This window comes from Rousettus aegyptiacus, unplaced genomic scaffold (assembly GCF_014176215.1).
Source record: "Rousettus aegyptiacus isolate mRouAeg1 unplaced genomic scaffold, mRouAeg1.p scaffold_m13_p_14, whole genome shotgun sequence".
Classification (NCBI taxonomy): Eukaryota; Metazoa; Chordata; class Mammalia; order Chiroptera; family Pteropodidae; genus Rousettus; species Rousettus aegyptiacus.
In genome coordinates, this window is record NW_023416289.1 from 38958983 (window position 1) to 38975394 (window position 16412).

The window sequence follows — 16412 nt, forward strand, 5'->3', positions numbered from 1 at the left end:
ATTCATTCATTCACTACAACTCTTTTGGGGGGGCATCTTGTGTGTTGGGCACTGCCTTGGGCATGTAAGGGGAAAGCACCAATGGGACAGTCAGGGATCCTTTACACATAGGACCCAGGTCATGGGGTGAACATTTATTGAACTCCGGCTTGTGCCAGATCCTAGGGGTCTGGAACACTAGCCTTGCCTTCACACTAGCCTTGCCTTTCTGTTCTGGCTGGGGGCAGGGACAAAGAATAAACACAAACAGCCAGATAATTACCGGTGAACGGTAATTATTGCTGTGTCACAGCTGGTCAGCAGGAACCACGAATCCTGTCCCAGCTCGAAGCTAAATGTGACCTTTGCCACCAGCAAGCCAGTGGGGCCCTTTGAGAGGCTGCTTCTATCTGATGTGTAGCTAGCTAGTGCGTGATCACAGGGTCTTAGAGGCCCAGTGGACATCTCTGCCCACCCAAGGGGTGTGAACGTATTTAATTGGGCTACGAATGCTAACAGCAGCAAACACTTATGTAGCTCTAAGTGCCAGGCCCCGCTCTAAGTGTTTTTGAACTCTTCACAGCAACCCTGTCATCATCCACCCTTTCCAGATGAAACTGAGGCACAGAAAGGGAGCGGTAACATGTCTGAGGTCCTAGAGCTAGTAAGTGGCAGAACTGGGGTGTGAACCCAGGCCATCTGGCTTCAGAGTCCTTGCTCCTGTGGTCATATCAGGCAGTTGGAGGGGGCCAGGATTGTTCACCGGTTCTGTATGGGGACGTGAGGAAGGCCCTGCCTCAGAAAGAAGCAGAGCCCCAATTTCAGACCGTCAGGGAAGAAACACCCCCAGATAAAAGGCCATGGAGAAAAATCCAAGAGCAGGGCTGGGGAAGAGCAATGTCACTGGTCAGTCAGCGTCACCTTAGAAGCCCCAGCTTGGCTCCTGGTTACCACCTGCATAGGAGCTCCTGAGCAAGGGGGATGTGCAAGCTTCACGGGGGCCGTGCGGAGCAGCAGGTACCGGGAGGAGTGCAGCCGCTGAATTGTGTCCCACCTGCAAAAATGGCCAGGGCTTCCTGCCACTGTAATGCTCTACTGCAGAGACAACAGCCCACGCTGATTTCTTGGATCTCAAAGCGAATTTCTCTCAGGGGCTTGCTGGGAACAGGGTGGAGACTTGGGCCCTTTGGAGTGTAGGTGTAAGGCTATGGAGCCAGGCAGCTACTGGCTTTGGAGTCACACTGTGGGCAGCCATGTCCTGGGTCCACTCTGTGCTAGCCATGTGACCTTGGGCAGGTAGCTTCACCTCTCTGAGCTTTAGGCTTTTCATTTTTAAAATACCTACATCATTGAGGTGTGTGTGTATGGGAGGTGGAGAGGTGGTAATTCATTGAGGTCATCTTATGTAAAGTCTAGAGCCTGGTACTCTGTGAGTGCTGGGTGCACAGGAGAGATTGTCATGGGAAGCAATGTCACCAAGTGCTTAAGGCAGGGCCTCTGGAACCACCCCTCCCAGCTCCTTGGCCTTGGGCCATGGGCTTTGGCCTCTATGCAGCTGCATTTCCTCATGTTAAAACAAGGATCACGCTAGTCCCCACCTCATTATTAAGGATGCTGTGAGCATTCGGTGAGTCAGTACCTGTGAAGCATTGCCATGCAGGCCTGGCACGCATGGAAAGCATTAGCTGTCATGATTAGCGTTATCAGTTAAAAATGTGGGCCTGAGGCCTAGCAGCCGGGTGAGGAGAAACCTTGCACAGAATAATGTTATAACGAGTTGGTTTCAGGAAACCCCACTTTGGTCAGCCAGCTCCCCTTTGGGCATGAGAGACGGTGACAGCAGGCACAGTTTAGCTGTGTCAGGGACTCTTTTCCTCCTTTCAGGAAAGGAGTTGGCCACTCAGGGTTGACTAACACGAGCTAAAAGAGGACAGTGAGAAAGCTGGGGAATGGAGGTGACCAGAACTTGGAGAGTAAAGGAAGGCCCTGTTCCAGTTCTCACACGTGCTGGCTTTGTGGACACTTGTGCAGGGCGGGGCGGGGGGGGGGCACAGGAGTCGGCAGGCCTGGGTCCCAGGTGCTCCCCAGGTGCCCCCAATGGTGGCGTGACTTTATGGGAGTTCCTCAGACTCGCTCAATATCAGTCTTTAGTCAGCACAGAGCTCGGCTAGTGTTGGCTCTTTCAGAAGCAGCAGGGCAGCAAGCAGGGAGGGTAGGCATCAGGGTCAGTCACCTGGATTCAGTCCTGACATTGTCACATCTGAATGGTGGGACCTTGAGCAAGCGTCTTAATCCCTCTGAGCCTCTGTTTCCTCATCTATGAAATGGGAATGATACCACCCACTGCACATGGTGCTGTGTGAGAATCATGAGTTATTCTAGATAAAGTCTTCAAAGCAGCACCTGGCACAGAGAAGGGCCTCAGTGCACATTGGCTGTTACTACTGCTGTTTTTATTAAGTCATCCTAGAAGACAGTGTCAGTGGAAAGGATAATCCATAGGGACCTGACGGAAGAGTTTGGGGAAGACCTCAGCCTCTGGAGTGCTTGTTCAGAGCTAGCCTTCGCACTTTCATGCTTCCAGAATGTAAGTGAAAGAGCGAAGGGGGGCAGAGTGGCGGGGGGGTGGGGTGGGGGGGAGCACTCTGGCCAGGAATAGTATCTTGTTGCCGTAGGGATGGGTTTCCTGGGGCCAGATCACTCCACTAGGTCATTTGAGGTAGTATGTGAACAGACAGGTAACAGTCTAGTAATTTTATTTTAATGCCTAGCAGGAAAAGGATTTTAACTGCACATCAAACCCAGTACTCCATGGCTGTTTCTGCTCTGGCTGTGGCTGAGCAGAATGAAATGAAGACAGTTAAAGAAAAGTACAGAGTAAGTAGTGGTACAGGTGGACTGAGGATGTGGCAAAGAAGGTGCCTGTGCAGGTAGATCCTGGCATCAGGTGTGGCAGGAGGAGGACGGGGTCCAAGCTGGGCTTTAATCTTGCCTTTCAGCTGTGGGCAGGCTACGGCTCCCTTGGTGGGTGGCTGAGCTATTGGGTCCCTGCGCCCCTCTCCTTCTTGGCTTTTTCATGTGCTGAAGGCTGAGTCACAGCCTTGAAAACGGCTGTGATGGGGTGTAGAAGCCATGCTGGGGCCTCAAGCAGCTAGCTGTGATAATGGTAATAATCTTTAACCAACATCAATGAGTGCCAACAGCATGCTAAGTGCTTCGCATGCCTGTTGGCATTGAACCCTCCGTGTGAGGCCGTCTGTTGGTTACCTGCACCTCAGGCTGCAGGTAACAGGATGCCTGATGAATGGCCGAGCAATGGGGAGGACTCATTTTCTCACTGCAAGGGGTGGAGGAGACAAGCTCCAGGTCGGTGCAGAGGCTCAGTGACACCCTCGAGAACAGGGTCCTATGTTCCAGCCCTCCGTGTGCAGGCATTTTGTCCTGATGGTGGTCATTGTGTGGCCTGATGGTCACATCCTTACTGACAGCATCATAAGTAGGGGGAAGGTGCAGGGGGACAGGCTTTCTCTTCCTATGCCTTTCTTTGTGAAGGGAGTGTGTTCCTATAAACACCCCTAGCCCCAGCACACTTCTTTTTTTTTTTTTCAATTATTCTTGTCATTCAATGTTGTGACAGCATGATTAGACATCTATATAACTTACAAAGGGACCACCCCCATAAGTATAGTACTCACCTGACACCATATATAGTTATTACAACATTGACTATATTCCCTATGCTGTACTTTACATCCCTGTTACTGTTTTGTAACTGTCAATTTGTACTTCTTAATCCCTTCACCTTTTTCACTCAGCACCCCCAGTCCCTCCCCACTTGCAACCCTCAGTTTGTCCTTTGTATCTATGAGCTCAGCAGACTTCTCTTTATGGCTCATTGGCCATGAAGGAGCCCATGGCCACCCCTAGTTGCAAGAGAGGCTGGGAAAGTGGTATCTCTACAGTGGGAGGCAACAAGAGAGGTGAGTTGGAAATGGCAGTGAGCTATATAACCAGTGTCTGCTGCAGTTCGGTGCTATTACTACTACCCACTCTAGAGATGAAAAAAATCACAGATCAGAGAGATGAGGAATTGACTTGCCAGGATCTCATAGGGTTTGCGGCAGAGCAGAAATATGAACCTCCGTCTTTCCTCTTGCGGAGCTTGTAGTCTTAACCTCTGTATAGTACCTGCCTTCTCAGGAGGGGACACCCAGGGCGCAGGGTGATAGAGGGTGAGCACCAGCTGCTGTGGGAACAGAGGAAAGAGAAATTCTGACCGGGGAGAGAGAACCATGGGGAAGACAGGAGTGTGTAGAGAATGGTGGGCAGTGATTGGACCGCCTTTAAAGGGGGAGCAGGAGTTCTGCCACGTACGTCATAGGCAGATTCCATGTCATAAGCACTTGCCAGGCTGGGAAGGAAGTGCTCGGGAGCAGTGCCCTCCCAGGTGGAAGGCCCAGGATGCCGACTGGCCAGGATCTGGTGTCGCCATGTAAACAAACCTAGATCGCTTGGGTTCAAATATTAGCTGTGGTGTGTAAGAGCTGTGTAACCTTAGACAAATGACTTTACCTCTCTGTGCCTCAACTTTCACATTTATACTGAGGAGAAAAATGCTTAAGACACTGCCAGGCACATGATGGACATCTGTAAATATTTTTATGATGAATGCATGAATGTAAAAAGCTGAGTCAGAAGATATGCAGAGATTATTAAACCTTTTTGGACTTGTACTGCCAAGAGGCCCTTCAGAAAGGCGTTTTCCCATCAGTAGAAGTCGAGGTGACCCATTTCCGTTCTCCTTAGTCAATACTGGGTCTTATCTTTTAGGAAAACATTTATTGTTATTTTGATTAGTAATGAGCCCAGCCTAATATTATGGATGCATAAGAAAGTGGCCATATTTTGTGGCATTGCAAATTGAAACGTAAAGACTAAATGACATGCTATCTGGGATTTACTTTAAAATACTTCAAGAAGGAAAAGTAGGGGAAAGGAATAGATAAAGCTTATGGTGCAGAATCTTGATTGATTATTGAATCTAGGTTTGAGTTTATGGGAGTTTATTGTACCTTTCTCTTGACTTTTTTACAATGTTAACAACAAAAACAGCCCCCACCCCCTAACACATACGCGTGCGCACACACTCGGCCTGAAAATTGAATAGTGGTGAGACTTTACTGAGCTACTGCACACAAGCACTTTGGAGAGCCCTGGACCAGATGGTGTGGATAAATGACAGCCTTGTAGCCCTCAGTTTCCCAAATCCTCCTCTCTGTGGACCCCCTCTATGGGGAGACCCATTGGCTCAGCAGCTGGAAGGCTAGTGGGTTTCAGATGCAAAGCAGTAATTTCTGATCTAGTTCCCAGAACTGGCCACTCAGCTACCTTTTTCTGAAATGGAGATTTTCTCTTCTAGTCCTGGACAGGACGTAAACTCCCTGGTGATCAACTCCTGGGAAACCTCCCTTGGTGGCAGGTCTAGTTTTGTCATGGGGAGGAGGATGTCGCAAGCCTTTTACTCCAACGATCTGTGTGATGATGGCACACACATAACTGGCTGATCCTGCATAGTGACCAGTTATTGACTCTAGCCCCACTAATCCCCTGAACACACACGAGGGGTCCTTGCCCACCCCTGTCAAACAGCCAGCACCCCCTGACCCTCTCTCTAGATTCACGTGTAAATAGGTGGTGGGCTGTGAATTTTCCAGTCTGTTTTCCATTTACTTCATGGTGAAGTTAGGGAAGGGCCGTCACATCCCATCTGACTCTGGGTGGGGTCTTGGTCAGTAGAGAGTGATGCACCCAGGAACTGACCTCTGGCCCTCCCAGAAAGGTCATTCATGAAGAATGTTTCTCAGGCATCCTAGCAGGAGACCCACGTGTGCATCTGGTCAGCTGCAGCTTCCGGCTGCCTCACTTTTGCTGAATTTTTCTCATTTCCTTTAGGAAATAAAATGAGTCTGGAGAGACATGAGTAATCATGACAAACTTGGCAGCAGGGATGCTGGGAACCTTGCCCTGAAGCTCATAGTCAGTGTTATGTTGCCAGGGTCTTGAGCAGTGTGGACCAAGGGGAAAAGGGTACCTGGGGCCAGCTGGCCTGGATTCACATCCCAGCACCTCCACTTCACGGCCGTGTGACCTGGGGAAGTTGCTTAACCTACCTGCCTCAGTTTCCTTATCTGTAAAATAACGATAGGATTGAAAGGATAAAATTAAATACTGCTTATGAAATGTTTAAAACAGCCTCTTCTGTAGTAGTTGCTCAATTAATACTGGCTACGGCATTTATATGCAGCTGTGATGGTCAGGCACAGGTAGGATTAAAAACCACTGACCTAAACAGTGGTTCTGATGGAAGCAGAAATTGGAAGAGGGAGAGGGAAGACTTCTCCTCCCAGAGTTTTTAGTTTTGGAAAATAGGCATCATTTTGCCATTTTAAAATATTAATTTTTACCTGATGTTTAAAATTCCTTAGAAAAGCACAGGTGAAAGACTTTAAATGGGGGAAATCTCTCTCCACTTCTCTATACCCTGTTCCCACTAGAAAAAAAGACTAGAAGGAAATGAACCAGTGTCTTCTTTGCATATTTATTTTCCAAGTTTTTTACGTGTGTATATAAGTATGTACCACTTTCACAAACAGGAAGAATGTTTAAAAGATAAATAGTCACGTGAGCTGTGGCTTCTGCGGAGCTTGGGTGGAAGTGTCCCAGAACGCAGCCGTCTGCTTAGTGTTTATGTATCCCTAGCGACCTGTGTGCCCACCTTCCTTGCTGGAGTAGACTCCAGCCCCGTACAGTTTCTACTTGGAAAGTTCTTGAAATCAAAGCTGATTCCTCAACAGCCATCGTTCCATGTGCTCAGCCTTGCTCTAGGTAGTCATGCTCTGGCCCATCCTTCTCTGGAGATGAAAGGACTCCAATTCTTCTGCGGCTCTGACCTTCAGGAAGAGCCCCAATCAGATGGGCACGACAGTAGTCAGTACCCCATGAGGAGTCGCACAGCTCAGCACCCTGCCCATACATGTGGGTGCTTGCTTGTTAGCCGAAGTTATGAATAACAGTAAAACTGGGAATAGAGTTGATTTATTTATCCAATAAACATTGATCGAAGGCCCATTCTGGGCCAGGTACCAGTGTGCAAAGCAGACATAGTCCCTGCCCTTGGAGCTCACAGACAAAGGGAGAAGACACAAGAAACGCATGCCACAGGGATAGGTCTTGTGTTCTGAATGTCAGGATTTTTTGAGTCACAAGCAGGATCTTCCCAGAAGTTCCCCAAGGAATTGAAGTTTAAGTAACACATTTCAGGTACAAATGGAAAAAATGAATTTGGTGTACATCCCTAGATTAGCCTCAACTCTGAATGTTTCCAGCTGTGGGAAGGGATCTCCAGATGGGCGTTGCTAGGGAAGCGTCTTCCAGTTCTCACTTCCTGGCTGAGTTTATTTCCGAGTTGCCCATGCTGGTGCCAGTTCCCAGCTGTAAATACAGACGTGGTGGGGTCCCTTATTCCTGCTGCCGTTATGGCTGTGCAGAGAGCGGATGTAGCTGGAAGCCAGCCCGGGAGCCTCCTCCCAGCAGTTAGTTGTGGAACCTGCTGTGTCGTGATTTCTCGCCCATCCATGCTCTTTCCTTTGTCCTCCCGTGGGTCTGTGCTGGCATGACCCAGCCTGTGTTTTGAAACTCTAGACCCCAGCTTGCATTTGACAGAGAAATGTACTCATGAGGGCTTCCTCCACCGCCCAGCTACTGGAGAAGTCCAGTCGAATCTCTTTCATTCAGATCCCCCATTGAGGTGAGATTTTCCACCCTCCTGACAGAAACTGGGCTGGCTGTTCTTCGAGACTGTTCCTGAAGAAAGGCCTCGCTGACCTGAACAAAGGAACTGCAAACAAGGTGGGGGAGGGGTATAGCTAACTGCCTTCTGGGACTGAGACCCTTCAGTGCTTTAGAGTAATCACTGCTAATGTGTTTAATCCTCTTAACCCAAGGAACTGCTGTTATTGTCCCCATTTCATAAATGGGGAAACTGTGGCGGGGGCAAGTCAAACCCTTGCCCAATTGCTACATTGGCTCTTTGAACACCTGAAGCCTTACCATCTTAGCGGTTTAGACAGAGGAGGGTTTAACCAAAGGGTGCTGGGATTGCCCGGAGAAACAAAGCAAAGCCTCAGGAAGGACCGACCATGTGCCCGTCAGCCCCTTGGTTGCTTGTCACAGAAACACCAACTCAGACAGGCATTTAAACCCCAGGGGAGAGGACGGCTCACGGGACCGGAAAGCTCAGAGGTGGGGCAAGCTTCTGGGCTAGTTGATCCAGGAGCTCAGGGCCATCTCCAGTGACCCACTTTCTTTCTGTCCTTCCATTCTTCCCTTTGATGTCTGTGTCATCCTCACACCTGGCTCCCCTGGAGGTTGCAGACTGGCTGCCTGATCCAGGTTTACATATCGTCATCCCTGGCCTGAGAGAGAAGGTATCTCTTCCCCAGCCATAGTGCAAAGCAGCAGAGCTCCTTTGATAGACTAGCACTGGTCACGTGACCTCCCCTGAACCAGTCACTGGCAAGAATGTGGGGTCGCTAATGGGCCAGTTGCTCCCACCCAAAATCACTCACAGGGAAAAGGCAGAATGGGTGCTGGGAAGCAGCCAACCTATGGACTGAAACCAGAACAGAAACCTACTGTCAAGATTCTCTTCCTCACAGCTTCCCTACTCAGCTTTATTCATTCTCTCTTATTCGTGATCTCTCTCTCTGCCTTTCCCTCGACTCAATGGGAACCGTGGCCATCCATGAACCAAGCAGTTCGACTCCCGAAGAGAACAGCCTTGTGCCCTCCCAGTCCCATCCCAAAATGACCCCAGGAAGGGAAGATGGCTCCCTTTGGACTCAGTAACAAAGGCCAGGGGAGGGATCCGGCCCCGGCCAGGTGCTCTCCATGGGCCTGTCAGCTGTAGGCAAGCAGGAAGCAGGATGGGGTCATCGTTCCCTCTGCCCCTTCCTAGGTGCCTACTCTTGAGCTAGGAGTCATTTAAGCAAATGGGCTGTACTTTACCAAAGTTACATTAAACCCTCATTTCACTTCTGAACTGCTATGGGATGAGGGATGCCCCATGCGTCATCCACGTTCCCGGAGCAGCCCCCTATGGAAAGGCCGAGCCACCAGGCCCAGCATGCTGTGTTCCCCACCCGCCGGCAGCCACCAGCTTCATCCTGCAGGTCCCCTGGTCTGCCCTCCAGCCACCTGGGCTGCTCTCAGTTCCTTCCGGGCGTGTCATTCGTTCCCTGTCTCAGGAGTGCTCCCTCTTCTCCTTGTCTTTCCTCCCCACCTCGGCCCACCCCCCATTCTGTCCTGCTCACTCTGGCTCCTCTTTCATATCTCTCCTTAAACATCACTAAACATCTCCTTCCTCAAACTCCTCAGCTTACATATTCAGGGCCTTTCATCCTCACACCAATCAGTTCCATAAAGGCAGGGACCACCTTTGTTTTAAAAGTATAACCCCTTCCAGTAAATAAGTGCCTTACTAAACTTTGATGAGGAAATGAAGGGAATGATAATAGTAATATAATGAAAACAGTAGCTGTCTTTTGAGTGGCTACTTCTCAGTAGGCATGGTACCTAGCACTTTTACATACAAATCTTTGAAATGATTACTCCCATTTAATAGAATATCATAATGATGGCCATAATTTATTGAGCAGTGAGTGTCAGCCATTGTTCTAAGTCCCTAACCTGTGTCATCTCATTGCATTTTAACTACAGCCCTCTGAGGCCAGTACTGCTGTCATCCCGACCAGGTTGAGGAAGATGGTACACAGTGAACACAGTGACAGGATGTTGGGCTTCAGTCCTCTTGCAGTCTAGGGCCTGGGGAAGACAAGCGTGCAGACAGGTCAAGAGAGGTAGGAGGACTTTGAACCCTGGCATGAGAATACTTTCCAGGGCGATGATGTGTCCGCCCCCCCCCCCACCCGCCGCCCCACCATGGGCAGTATCTATAGAAACAGGAAATGTGTCTAAGACACATGACAATCAAAGACACACAGAAAGATATTCAGTACTGTGCATAATAAGAGAAATGCCAATTAAAATCCTGCTGTGAGAATAGTTTTCACCTCCCAGAAGGGCACGAGCAAAGGGTGAGCACACGCAGCCTCAGCGGTGTGGGGAAGCAGGCTTGTCCCATGCTGGTGGGAAGGCAAATGGGACTGTCACTGTGGAGGGAACTTTGGCAATATCTGTCCACGTGGCCCTCGCACACACCCTTCCTTTGCCCCTGCAGTCCCACTTTGGGGAATTTTTGCCGACAGACGTTCCTGAGTGTGAGAAGTGATCTGTGTCCAAGGTGGGCTCATTAGGGAGTTGTTTGTCAGCACGAAAGATGGAAACTGCCCTGCGTGTCCATTAATTGGGCACTGGCTGAGTGAGTCAGGGTGTGTGCAGCCGTGAGGGGAGAATGAGGTCCTGCGGGGAGCGCCTTGCGTGCCCGTGGTGCACTGGCCGCTGAGAAACGGGGCGGCTGCGGCAGTGCCTTGTGTTAGCACCTCCGGCCACGGAGGCCGTTCTGGAATCTAGGGTGAAGAGTGTAGGTTTTATGAAGATCCTAATTCCAGGCAGCCCAGGATCATTCTGGACTGTCAGACTAGATTGCCTTAGATTTCCACAGTAGGTGCTGCTTTGGCTCTATGCGTGCGTGCGTGCATGCGTGTGTGTACGTGCAGACATATCCAACATTACGTATGTATATGTATGTGTGTGTGTATATAATTTTACTACTTTATTCAGGTCTCTACTTGAATGACTGAGTCACCACCCAGAGACGCCTTCCTGAGCACCTTCTCTGAAATGGCCCTCCCTGTCTCTTTCTGCCCCCTGCTTTATTTTTCTTCACAGCACGTGTGATGGTATACATTTGCTTTTTGCGCCATCCTCCTTAGCACGTGAGCTCGAGGGCAGGGGTTTGTCTGTTTCATTTCTTGCTGCATCTCAGCATCTAGAGCAGCATCTGGCCCAGAGTGGCTGCTGGATGAATATGAATGAGCCTGAGTAGTGAATATCATCTCCACGGTCCAGGTGTGGACCCGAGGCCCCCAGAGGCCTTGCCTTCCTGGCACGGAGCAAACTGAAGTGACCTGTGTCCAGGAGGGCTCCTCTGACAGGGGTGTGGTGGGGGACGGGCCACAGACTGCCTTTCATGCTATTAAAATTCCCCCTTTACATTTTCCCAGTCCCTTCTGGGGGCCTGTGCTGGCAGTTCCTCCAGTCACCCACGGCCCATCTCCTCTCTCTGGCGTGGATGATGCTGTTCTGGGCAGTTCTCTGCAAAGAGGTAAAGGGAGAAAGAAGCTTTGCTCTGAAGGCTTCTCCTCTCTGGAGGCCCCTTCACTTGGGCCCCGTGCTTAATGCTGTCAGAGTCCAATTGGCCTAAGGGACATCCTCAGACTTGAGTGAGAATGTTGCTTACTATTTCTTTGGTATTTCAGTTATCATAACAGCTTTGCTAACATCTTTTAGGGCTTCTTCTAGGCCCAGCACTTTGCCAGTCACTTGGTTCCTTTTACCTCATTTAACCCTTCTAACAGCCTTATCGGGGATGGAAAAGACCTTCCTCCACCCCCTCCCACTTAACCAATACGGAAACTTGGGACTCGGGAAGGTCTAGTAACAAGTCATTGGTCACATTGCTGCTAAGAGGCAGAGCTGGGATTTGATTCTTGTTCTAGCTGACCACCAAGATGGCTCTCCCAGCCACATGGCCTTATAAGCTTCCCAGTCTGCTTTTGGGACTCTCCCAGTAGCCCGTGGAGGAGGGTCTGGTTTCCTACAATATGATGTGGATGGTAATCGTATAGCAAAGCCCTGCTGGCTACCATGGCACCTTGATGGATTGGAGGAAGCCTGTGGAGAGCCTTCTGCTTATTTATGTCTCATAGAAATTTGCCACTCCTATGTGTATGACCAGACTTCTGTTTCTTGTCAAGATTGGTTTCCATCTTGGGCAAGGGAGAGGATTGGATAGGGCCAGAGGGACCCTGTTATCACCCATTCTGACCCACCCCTTCTCTGCTGAGGAACACACACACACACACACACACACACACACACACACACTGCTCCATCTTGTCCTGAGTAAAAGCTAAGTCCTCACTGTGGCCACCCAGGCCCCAGTGCAATCTGCCCCCGTTACCTGTGACTTTTTCTCTCCTCTCACTCTATTCTAAGCACATGGGCCTCCTCAGTGCTCCCTGGGCACGCAGATATGTCCCTGCCCCAGGGCCCTTGCACCAGCGCTTCCTGCTACCGGGAAAGCTCTTTTCTCATACCCACCCACGTGGTTCCCTCACGTCCTGCAAGCCTTTGCATGTGTTGCCTTCTCAGGGAGTCCCCATCTCCCTTCTCTGTTTTCCTCTATAGCATTTACCTATCTTTACTTATTGTTTATTGTTCATCTTCTCCAGTAGAATCAGCTCCAATGTTCTGTTCACCTGGATCCCTGGCCACTATTATCACAAAATGTTCACCCGGAGGTCCAGTGCCTAGAACAGCACCAGCACCATGTAGGCACTCAGTGAACATTTCTTGAAAGAACGAGTGAGCTTCCAAGGGCCGAATGGCCCAATTATGTCATCAATGTGCTGGGGGCAGGGGGTGAATTTGTTCGTGTATGTTTGGGAGGGTCCACTCATCAAGCTTTAGTGAGCCCCTCCCATGTGCCAGGCTGCAGCTCTGGGCTCCAGACGCCACAGTGAACAAACCGTGGTTCTCCAGACTGATTTGAACCATGGAGGGAGGCCCTCCGCATCTCTGGGGAGAGCCCAGATCCTGCACCCACGGCCCAGCTGCAAGGGAGGCTGTGAGAGCCAGTTCCTGGCCTTTGTAATATCTTACCATTACAAGGTGCTAGGGCCCAGCCTGCCATCAAGACTCAGAGACGGGAAACTTCCAAGTCACAGGAAAGATTATGAGCAGCAAACATTGTATTAAACATTGTATTAAACATTGTATTAAATTATAATATACACACAGAAAAAAGTGGAGGGTACATATCAGTAGACTTTCACCAGCTAAACTCACTCCTGTAATCAGCTCTAAAAACAATAATTCCAGCCCCTAAAGACCACTTTTTACTCCCTCCCAATCACTCCTCTCTTCCAAGCAAAACTGCTCTCTTGATGTCTCACACTTGACTTTGAACTCTGTGTAAATGTAATTGTACTTTATGTAAATGTCCCTTTGTATCTGGCCTTTGCCTTTGTGTTCAACATTATATCTGTGAGATGTCTGTGGCATTGTGCGTAGTTAGAGTCTATGCCTACTCACTACTGCATGCAGTCATAGGGACACCTGAGTGACAGAAAGAGGCCAGCCTCGAGAATAGCTAGGGTACAATGTGCAAAGGCCCTGGAGTAGGAATAAGCTTGGATGGGAAAGAAGGCCAGCAGGTTGGAGCATTTGAGCAGTGGGTAAAGTGGAAAAAGATGAGGTTCGAGAGGTGTTGGGAGATTTTAAGCAGGAAAGCAATCTGATGTCACCTCTAGTTTCATCCCTCTGGTATGTGAGGAATAGAATCTAGGAAGGGAAGGGTGGACTCGGGGAGAACAGTGGGGAATTTGATGAAGTTGTTCAGGTAACAGGTGATGATGGCAGGGGGGAAAGGAAATGGATTCAGGATACATTTTGGAGGTAGTGGCAACAGAACTTGCTAATGGACTTGAAGGATAAGGGAGGGAGAAACATAAAAAATTGCGTTGCGTGTCTGTATCACAATTTGTCGGCCTGTCCCCACAGGTCGACACTCGGGTTGTATCCCCTTTGCCCCACTCACAGAGCCTGCTCCCCCCATATGCATACATCCAGCTGAGCTGAGTCCTGAAGGATCAAGGGCAAGGGCATTCCAGGTAGAGCAAACCATTTGAGCCAAGGCTGGGGCCTCCCCTACGCTGAGCTCGGTTTGGGCTGGAGCGTGGGCTGCAGATGTGGGTAGCACGTGACCCAAATGCACCACCTGACCGGTGTGGACTTGCTGCCGATTTTGAGATATTGTCTCATGTTCTCTTATCCCCCACCGTCCTGTCCCCCAAGCTGCTTTCCCATCTGGCCACGTTCAGTCGCTTCTCTGCAGGTTCGTCCAGGGCTGCAGCCAGCTGTTGGAGCTGCTGCCATACATAGGGCCATTGCTGTCTGCACGCTAGGTCAGCTTTGTCTTTCTGTCGCAGGAGTCACAGTGGGGCTTAAAAACAGTGGCTGGCAAGGCCTTTGGTCCTGGGCCAGGCATGGAGGGTGACTAGCCTGTAGGAAGTGAACGAGAAAGCCTCTTGTTTGTGTGGGCTCAGTTCTTCTATGTTCTTTGTCCCCTGGTCCCTCCTGTTTCTCATCTCTGACCTTGTTCTTGAGAGTTTAGGTCTAATGAGTAGTAGCTGCTGCTGCAGGCTCCCTGGGAGGCTTTGGGGACTTTAGGCCACTTAGCTAGTGAGGACGGCTCAGCCGTCATGAGTTTAAAACAGTGCGCCCTGCAAGCATGTGAAGAGAGAGAGCCCCTGCCACTGTCTCTTTCTGACATCTGCACCCTCAGGTCCCCAAGGAAGACCTGGCTTGGGTTTCTCTCTTGTGTGGCTGAGAGGCGCCTGCCAGGCGCACTTGTCCAACTCCGCAAATCTGGGAGTCACCTTCCACTGCCCAAGAGCTGTAGAATAGGAGGAATCTTGGATCACGGAGCAGGTAAAATTTGACATGTTTCATCTCGTACCAGGTCAAAGGAAAAAAAAGGTTGGTGAGGGACGGCCTTGAAGGAGAAAAATGTAGGGCATTCATGAGCTCAACAAAGCAGCCTCCCGCATCGGGCATGTGAATCATTACAGCCTTTTTAGAAGACAGCCTGGAAGTTTTACTTATTTAGTTTTGAATGAGCAGTCCATGCCTGTGATAAAACATTCAGATTGCACCAAAAAAGAGATGTTCAAGGAAAAGTAAATCCCTTTCCCTTGTCCATTGTCACCCAGGTCCCCTCCCATGAGGACACTCATTTCAGGTGTGTTCTTCTGGAGACAATACAAAAACAAACATATTGTACATACAGGTCTATACTTTGATCTTGGAAACCATTCTATACTATAACTATATAATATTCCATAAACAGTCTTCGATGCAGCATGCCACTCCTGAAAACCTGCCCCACAGAAAACATGGCACCAGTACAAAAGGATATTTCCCATGCTTTGTTTGCGGGGGCAAAACAAAAAACAAATCTTGAAAATAAAATAAATGCCCATTTTTCAAGGACTGATGAGGTAAAGTATGGCATCTATACCATGGAATGTCAGACGCCAAAAAGTCTGGGTCAGAGCATTATGAGTTGATTTGGTCACATTTCTGTGCTGTATTTAAGGGAAAGTAAGGTTCAGAGATGTAAATGTGATGCGATGTTGTTTATGTGAACTATATTGACAGAAGTCTTCGTATCTGTGTTGTGATCGAGTGATAGGTGTGCGCGGAGTGTGTCCTCCGTTCTCTTCCACGCCACGTGGCCGCTTAGGCTAGCATTCTGTTGGGAGACTTTGCAGTGTCATCAGTTTTGGTCGAAACAAACTTCATAATTTGGCCAATATTAGAGGCTTCCGTGGGAAGGGTACCCCATCCCCAGAGTGGAGATCCCATGGCCTTGGTGTTGGTAATTGCTCGTGTGGATCTCTGTCAGACTTAGGAGAGGCTAATGTGTTACCAGGTACCGTGGCAAGAAGTAACTTCTAAGTGACCATGACAGGCAGTTTGACCTACTTCTCCATCATGTGGTAGAATGAAATAATTGTAGTTCAGTCAGCTATCTGAAACATGAAGTGCCACCAGCTCTGCCACTCTTGAGACTAACATGGAGAAATTCCAGAAATGCTGAAGTCAGGGCATCAGATCCTTGGCTGTGTTCTGGATGAAGCTTCACAAGCAGCAAGGGCATCCACTTACCTTGCAGCCACCCCAAGCCCACCTGGTGGAATGTTTCTCACATCCCATTCTTTTTTTTTTTTCCTGCCTACAGCACCTGGTCTTCCTAGGTGGTCTCCCATCCAAGTACTAACCAGGCCTGACCCTGCTTAGCTTCCAAGATCAGACGAGATCGGGCACATCTAGGGTAACATGACCATAGACTCACGCCCCACTCTTAAAACAGCTGAGCCCTATTGCTGGAGACAGTGGACCTAGAACGAAGGCCCTCAGTGGACACCTCCCCACAGGGCCGTTGCATTATACAACTCCAAGGGCACTGTTTGCACTGTGGTCTGTGACAGTGGTGGTGGCTCTCTCCTGGTTCCAGGATAAGGATGCATTCTTCCAGGATTCTGGCACTCCCCTCAGAATGAATGTGGCTGTCAATGGTTTGGGGCTCATGACCCTGCTGGGTCATAACTTGTCTCTTGCTGGGCTTC

General features: G+C 49.6%; 1 protein-coding gene and 1 pseudogene across 4 annotated transcripts in view; one reads left to right on the forward strand and one right to left on the reverse strand.

Moving 5' to 3' along the window:
* SIPA1L3 (signal induced proliferation associated 1 like 3) overlaps window positions 1–16412 on the forward strand; it is a 215495-nt gene that overhangs the window by 61904 nt on the left and 137179 nt on the right. The window lies entirely within an intron of this gene.
* LOC118611923 lies at window positions 16016–16134 on the reverse strand (annotated as a pseudogene).